Source organism: Muntiacus reevesi, unplaced genomic scaffold (genome assembly GCF_963930625.1).
Source record: "Muntiacus reevesi unplaced genomic scaffold, mMunRee1.1 SCAFFOLD_102, whole genome shotgun sequence".
NCBI lineage: Eukaryota > Metazoa > Chordata > Mammalia > Artiodactyla > Cervidae > Muntiacus > Muntiacus reevesi.
Window position 1 is genome coordinate 369411 of NW_027077960.1, and position 8169 is coordinate 377579.

Sequence of the window (8169 nt, forward strand, 5' to 3'; positions counted from 1 at the left end):
GGGCCAGGCGCGTGCTGGCCGGGGGTGGCGTCGGCTGCTCTCCCAGCTGCAGGGCCTGTCCCGGTTTTTCCTATCAGTTTCAACAGTGACGGTCACCCCACATTGTGAGTCATCTAGATTTCTCACTGACACCCCTGTTAGGGAGTGGCTTTTTAGAGAGATAGGGAAGGTCACTTGGGGGATGTTAGTCATGAGAGAAAATAAGGGCTCAGGTGGGATTGCAGATGTCATCCAGGGGGTAAATAGAGACAGTTGTTGCTGGTACCAAGACATGAAGTTTTTTTTCCCCCTTTCCCCAAAAGGCCATATTACGACCACATGGGGGCGCTGAGTAACAGTCCATAGCTCGGCTGGAAGGGTGGGCCTTTGATAGTGATACCCTGGGATGGGTTGGACATACCCCCAACCTTTGTCATTAATGCAGATGCAGCCCGGGCTGCTTAGGTTGAGTTGAGAAGCAGTGTGGTTTGCATGTGAACATGCCTCGTTTAGGGAGAGATCAATAGCCATACAGGGAGATATGATTAGAAAGAGGAAGAACATCATATGATGCATTTTACTTATCTGAGGCAGGATTGATGGGGTTCTGCTTGAACAAGAGCCTGAGATCTTCAACAGGTTCACAGGAATAGCTGTCCTCTGGCTTTGGAGTCTCAGTTTCTGTCTCCCCCTCCTGTAGGCCATAGGGTTTTATTCTAGAATTGTGGACCCAGGCAGATAGACCCTTCACTTTTACAGCAGTTGAAGTCACTAGAACAACCTGATATGGCCCTGTCCATTTCTCGGACAGCTGGTTTGGACTCCCTTTTTCTTGCCAGGTATTTACTGATACTTGATCCCCTGGCTTTACCTGGGAATTTTTCAAGTCTTCCTGTGGTTTGTTCTCCATACCGTTGGAGTTCTTGCTGAAACCTTCCCAGGTCAATTATATGTTTTAAGAGTGTATTGGCATCCTCGTCAAGAAACAAATCAGAAGTTAAGAATGGTCGTCCATACATCATTTCATAAGGACTTAACAATAGTGGCCGTTTGGGGGATGTCCGTAGCCTCATGAGGGCTATGGGCAGCATATGTGTCCACTTATTATGTGTTTCTGACATAGCTTAGCCAGAGCCCTTTTAAGAGTCTGGTTGGCTCTCTCTACCTTTCCTGAAGCTTGAGGCCTCCAGGATGAGCGGAGCCGGTATTTTATGCCTAAGCATGCGGCTAGGTTCTGGGTATCGTGGCTGTAAGTGAGGGCCCGTTGTCACTCTGAAGTGACCGAGGCAGCCCAAACCTAGGCACTCTCACCTTCAGCAGAGCTTTACAGACTTCTGTAGCTCTCTCAGTCTCAGTAGGGAACGCTTCGATCCATCCTGTGAATGTGTCAATAAAGACTAGCAAGTAAGAAAACCCTTGGGTCATGGGCATGGCGGTAAATTCTAAATGCGGAGCGGCATTGCCAGTCCGCTCCTGGGTATGATCCCCGATGTTGGACAGGTGTAATTAGAGGAGGTCTGGTTTTTGGGTTATTTTTTTAGACAGGTGTTACAATTTTGTGTGACTTGTTTAACAACCTTAGCTAACTGGAGATGGGAGAGAATAGGCTTAAGCAAGATTTCTAGATTATCTTTTCCAAAATGGGCGCTCTTATGTAAGGAGTTAGTAATGTTTTAAACCTGAGAATCAGGGAGTATTATTTGGGCCTGATCAGGCTTAAACCACCCATGTGACCCAATCTCCCAGCCCCGCTCAGCATATCGGGAATGTCCCCCTGGGGTAAAATCTGGAGTCAGGGTTTCCTTGGGGAAAACGGGGCATATAGCAGTGGCAGAGGTAGCTTCCCCGGCAGCTCGTCCTGCCTCTTGATCAGCTTTCCTATTTCCCTGAGCCTCTTTTTCTTGCCCCTTTTGGTGACTCTTGCAGTGGATGACAGCTAATTTTGCAGGAAGTTTGACTGCCTCCAGGAGCCTGAGAATGAGCTCTTTGTGTTTATTAGCAGAGCTTCGGGCACTGAGCATCCCTCTTTCTTTCCAAATTGCTGCACGGGCATGCAGAATGAGGAAAGCATACTTAGAGTCCATACACACATTAATCCTCTTTCCTTCTCCTAACTCCAAAGCTCTTGTCAGGGCAAAATGTTCAGCTTTCTGGGCTGAGGTGTCTGAGGGAAGAGACCCACTTTCCTTATTTCCTTCCAGGCTCACTACAGCATATCCTGCTTTCCCCTCTCCCTTTTCTACAAAACTGCTGCCATCTGTGTGCCAGTTTTCCTCTGGGTCAGATAAAGGTGTCTCTGATAGGTCCCGGCGAGAAGAGTATAACTCGTCTGTGATTTGTATGCATTGGTGATCCAGAGGGGAGGTAGGGGGATCTGGCAGTAAGGTTGCTGGATTAAAAGTCTTGCAGACCCTCAACTTTATTTCTGGAGTGTAAAGGAGGAGGGCTTGGTATTGGGTGATCCTTCCCCCTGTCATCCACCTGTCCCCTTTCGTTTCCAAGACTGCTTGCACCCGGTGAGGCGTATACACTGTGGTGGGCTGACCCAGGGTCAGCTTAGAAGCCTCCTTAACCATAAGAGCAGTGGCTGCTACTGCCCGGAGGCAAGTGGGCCACCCTCTGGCCACCTCATCTAGTTATTTTGAGAGATAAGCCACAGGTTGTAATACGGGCCCCATCATCTGCTCTAACACCCCAAGAGCAGTTCCTGTCCTTCCAGAAACATAGAGTCTAAAAGGCTTCTCCAGGTTGGGGAGGCCTAAAGCTGGGGCTGTAGTGATGGACTCTTTTAGGGCATTAAAGGCCACCTTGCAGGTCTCATGCCATTCGAGTGGCTCTTCCTCTTTCCCCCTTAAATTTTCATATAGTGGTCTGGCCAGATTGCCATAATTAGGAACCCAGATCCTGCAAAACCCGGTCCTTCCTAAAAGTCCCCTAAGCTGTTGTTTTGTTGGGGGTACGGGGTATTTAAGATGAGGGATCTCCCCTCGGGGTCAGGCATTCTTTTTCTCTCCGTAAATATAAATCCAAGGTATTTTACTTGGGTTAAGCTAATCTGAGCCTACTTGGGGGATACTCGATAACCCTTTTCATACAGGAAAGTTAGCGTTTTAAATAGTGTCCATTTGAGAGCTGGTAAATCTGGCCTAGCTATGAGCAAGTCATCCACATACTGTATTAGACTACTGTTTGTTAAAGTTAATTGCCTTATTTCTCTCCCCAAGGAAGTCCCGAAGATATGAGGGCTGTCCCTAAACCCTTGGGGTAGTCGAGTCCAGTCGAGAGTTGTATGGTCTCTCTTGTTTCCAAGTCCCGCCACTCAAAAGCAAAGAGTTTTTGGGATTCAGGATGGAGAGGAATGCAAAAGAAAGCAGCTTGAAGGTCCAAGACTGAGAAGTACTTGGCATTTCCTGGGACTTGGGATAGGAGGGTATATGGGTTTGGACTATGGGGTGGATGGGAACCACAGCTTCATTAACAGCTCTTAGATCCTGGATGAATCGGTAAGAACCATCTGGTTTTTGAACGGGCAATATTGGGGTGTTGCAGGGAGACTCACACCTGATTCGAGTTCCAGTATCTCGGTATTTGTTAACTAATGGTTTAAGACCCTCAAGAGCTACTGGTTTTAAGGGATATTGTCTTTTCCAGGGCTAGGGAGCATTTGGTCTCAGAGAAATCTTTACTGGTGGAACATTTATGGCTAAACCAGGGCTGGAGACATCCCACACCTGGGGATTGACTTCATCTAGACAAGGGACAGACTCCTCCTTTTCTACCTCTGACTGTAAATATTAAGACATAGGCAAAGAAAATTATCGACTTCTACCTTTGTGTCCCCAAGTCACTCTGGTTTGGAGGCGAAAGTATTATTCTCACCATGGAAAATTTGGAAGCTGCAAACATGAAAAATTTAAAGAGTCACGCAGAGGCTAGTCACTCTAAGCTAACCCCTAAGACATTTATTGACTGATTTCTAGCTTCTCTTCTTTAACCTTTTTTATCTACAGTAATCCTGTCTGTTCCATTTAGTTAGGGATTCATTTTTAGACTATCCTGACTCTTCCACTACGTTCCAGTTTTGGGTCTGATACACTTAGAGATGTGCCAAGTGCTTCCTGAATACTATAGAACATATTTTATATTTAAAATACTTCCATGCTTATGTATTGAGTCAATGATTTTAAGTTAATTTGTTACACATTTCAATGTAAAAATCAATGTGTGAACTAACATATTCACGGCTTGGAAAATTTGGCTTTTTTTTGCTGTGTGTTTGAACTCCTCACCCGACCAAAGGTCATGGAGAGGTCTATTGTTTTTCTAAAATGGTTATAGTGTTGTTTATTTTCTGGTAATTGAATTAGGGTGTGATTTGCAAAGCCTGTGTTTCTGTTCATTTCATTCCATCTGTTCGGGTTTCTTTCTCTCTCCTGAGTCAGACAGTAATTTCCCATTGGTTGTCCAGTTACCAAGGTTGGTGTCCATGCATCCGTGCTGGTCTCTCCATACATATCCGGGTGTCCTGTGAAACACTAAGCTTAATTTATTTGGAAATGACCTAGCTGTTCAATACACTGTCATCACTCAGTTGAGCAGAGGGAGAGAAATTCAAGTGACAAAACTCCAGAGAAGCTAGTGTCAGAGCGCCACGGCTTGGCATGCGTGCAGGGGGTTGGGGGGAGGGGGGCGGCGCGCGGAGCGCGGAGATCTCAGGTGTCCTCCCACCCTGGGCCTCTCCAGGCCCGCCGCTGCTCAGTGGCCTCCCCCCGCCCCCATCGCTTTGGCTGCTCAGGGCCGGATGGTCTCTGCAGCTGCCCGGCATCCTGCCCGAGGCCACCCCTGCCCACACGCTGTCTTCCAGTCTCTCTCTGAACCCTCGACTCTTTCTGCCTCTGTCTCACATGGCGTGGGTGCGTGCAAGTGCCTGTCCGTGTGCCTGGCTGTCGCTCGTCCGCTCTCTCAGGAAGGTCCTGTGCTGGGCCCGTGGCGTGGGGGCAGGGCGGGCCTCGGTTTGGGGACAGGGCGGGGCTGAGGCACTCCAGGGGGTTTGCACAGCCGGCAGGATGGGCGCCTGGGGCCCCGGCTGGGCTGCCCCTAAGCCCGCAGGAGGCTCCGGGGACCGCGGCCCCGGGCCGATTCCCCTCTCGTCCGGAGCCACGTGACCCTGAGCAGCGAACGGGATGGTGGGGGGCGGGGGGTGGGGGGGCACCGAGACGTCTTCCCCGCTCAAGCCACCCCCCTCCCCAACCCACGCCAGAGCTCCCGCAGCCTCGCCAGGCCGCTCGGGATCCGGGAAGCGCCCCGGGCCGGGCCAGGCGCGTGCTGGCCGGGGGTGGCGTCGGCTGGTCTCCCAGCTGCAGGGCCTGTCCCGGTTTTTCCCATCAGTTTCAACAATGACGGTCACCCCACATTGTGAGTCGTCTAGATTTCTCACTGACACCCCTGTTAGGGAGTGGCTTTTTAGAGAGATAGGGAAGGTCACTTGGGGGATTTTAGTCATGAGAGAAAATAAGGGCTCAGGTGGGATTGCAGATGTCATCCAGGGGGTAAATAGAGACAGTTGTTGCTGGTACCAAGACATGAAGTTTTTTTTCCCCCTTTTCCCAAAAGGCCATATTACGACCACATGGGGGCGGTGAGTAACAGCCCATAGCTCGGCTGGAAGGGTGGGCCTTTGATAGTGATACCCTGGGATGGGTTGGACATACCCCCAACCTTTGTCATTAATGCAGATGCAGCCCGGGCTGCTTAGGTTCAGTTGAGAAGCAGTGTGGTTTGCAAGTGAACATGCCTCGTTTAGGGAGAGATCAATAGCCATACAGGGAGATATGATTAGAAAGAGGAAGAACATCATATGATGCATTTTACTTATCTGAGGCAGGATTGATGGGGTTCTGCTTGAACAAGAGCCTGAGATCTTCAAGAGGTTCACAGGAATAGCTGTCCTCTGGCTTTGGAGTCTCAGTTTCTGTCTCCCCCTCCTGTAGGCCATAGAGTTTTATTCTAGAATTTTGGACCCAGGCAGATAGACCCTTCACTTTTACAGCAGTTGAAGTCACTAGAACACCCTGATATGGCCCTGTCCATTTCTCGGACAGCTGGTTTGGACTCCCTTTTTCTTGCCAGGTCTTTACTGATACTTGATCCTCAGACTTTACCTGGGGATTTTTCAAGTCTTCCTGTGGTTTGTTCTCCATACCGTTGGAGTTCTTGCGGAAACCTTCCCAGGTCAATTATATGTTTTAAAAGTGTATTGGCATCCTCGTCAAGAAACAAATCAGAAGTTAAGAATGGTCGTCCATACATCATTTCATAAGGACTTAACAATAGTGGTGGTTTGTGGGATGTCCGTAGCGTCATGAGGGCTATGGGCAGCATATGTGTCCACTTATTATTTGTTTCTGACATAGCTTAGCCAGAGCCCTTTTAAGAGTCTTGTTGGCTCTCTCTACCTTTCCTGAAGCTTGAGGCCTCCAGGATGAGCAGAGCTGGTATTTTATGCCTAAGCATGCGGCTAGGTTCTGGGGTACCGTGGCTGTAAATGAGGGCCCGTTGTCACTCTGAAGTGACCGAGGCAGCCCAAGCCTAGACACTATCTCCTTCAGCAGAGCTTTACAGACTTCTGTAGCTCTCTCAGTCTCAGTAGGGAACGCTTCGATCCATCCTGTGAATGTGTCAATAAAGACTAGCAAGTAAGAGAACCCTTGGGTCTTGGGCATGGCTGTAAATTCTACTTGCCAGTCCGCTCCTGGGTATGATCCCCGATGATTGACAGGTGTAATTAGAGGAGGTCTGGTTTTTGGGTTATTTTTTAGACAGGTGTCACAATTTTGTGTGACCTGTTTAACAACCTTAGCTAACTGGGGATGGGAGAGAATAGGCTTAAGCAAGATTTCTAGATTATCTTTTTCAAAATGGGCGCTCTTATGTAAGGAGTTAGTAATGTTATAAACCTGAGAATCAGGGAGTATTATTTGGGCCTGATCAGGGTGAAACCACCCATGTGACCCAATCTCCCAGCCCCGCTCAGCATATCGGGAATGTCCCCCTGGGGTAAAATCTGGAGTCAGGGTTTCCTTTGGGAAAAGGGGGCAGATAGCAGTGGCAGAGGTAGCTTCCCCGGCAGCTCGTCCTGCCTCTTGATCAGCTTTCCTATTTCCCTGAGCCTCTTTTTCTTGCCCCTTTTGGTGACTCTTGCAGTGGATGACAGCTAATTTTGCAGGAAGTTTGACTGCCTCCAGGAGGCTGAGAATGAGCTCTTTGTGTTTCATAGCAGAGCTTCGGGCACTGAGCATCCCTCTTTCTTTCCAAATTGCTGCACGGGCATGCAGAATGAGGAAAGCATACTTAGAGTCCATACACACATTAATCCTCTTTCCTTCTCCTAACTCCAAAGCTCTTGTCAGGGCAAAAAGTTCAGCTTTCTGGGCTGAGGTGTCTGGGGGAAGAGACCCACTTTCCTTAGTTTCTTCCAGGCTCACTACAGCATATCCTGCTTTCCTCTCTCCCTTTTCTACAAAACTGCTGCCATCTGTGTGCCAGTTTTCCTCTGGGTCAGATAAAGGTGTCTCTGTTAGGTCCCGGCGAGAAGAGTATAACTCGTCTGTGATTTGTATGCATTGGTGATCCAGAGGGGAGGTAGGGGGATCTGGCAGTAAGTTTGCTGGATTTAAAGTCTGGCAGACCCTCAACTTTATTTCTGGAGTGTCAAGGAGGAGGGCTTGGTATTGGGTGATCCTTCCCCCTGTCATCCACCTGACCCCTTTCGTTTCCAAGACTGCTTGCACCCGGTGAGCCGTATACACTGTGGTGGGCTGACCCAGGGTCAGCTTAGATGCCTCCTTAACCATAAGAGCGGTGACTGCTACTGCCCGGAGGCAAGTGGGCCACCCTCTGGCCACCTCATCTAGTTATTTTGAGAGATAAGCCACAGGATGCTATACGGGCCCCATCATCTGCTCTAACACCCCAAGAGCAGTTCCTGTCCTTCCAGAAACTTAGAGTCTAAAAGGCTTCTCCAGGTTGGGGAGGCCTAAAGCTGGGGCTGTAGTGATGGACTCTTTTAGGGCATTAAAGGCCACCTTGCAGGTCTCATGCCAGTCGAGTGGCTCTTCCTGTTTCCCCCTTAAATTTTCATATAGGGGTCTGGCCAGATTGCCATAATTAGGAATCCAGATCCTGCAAAAC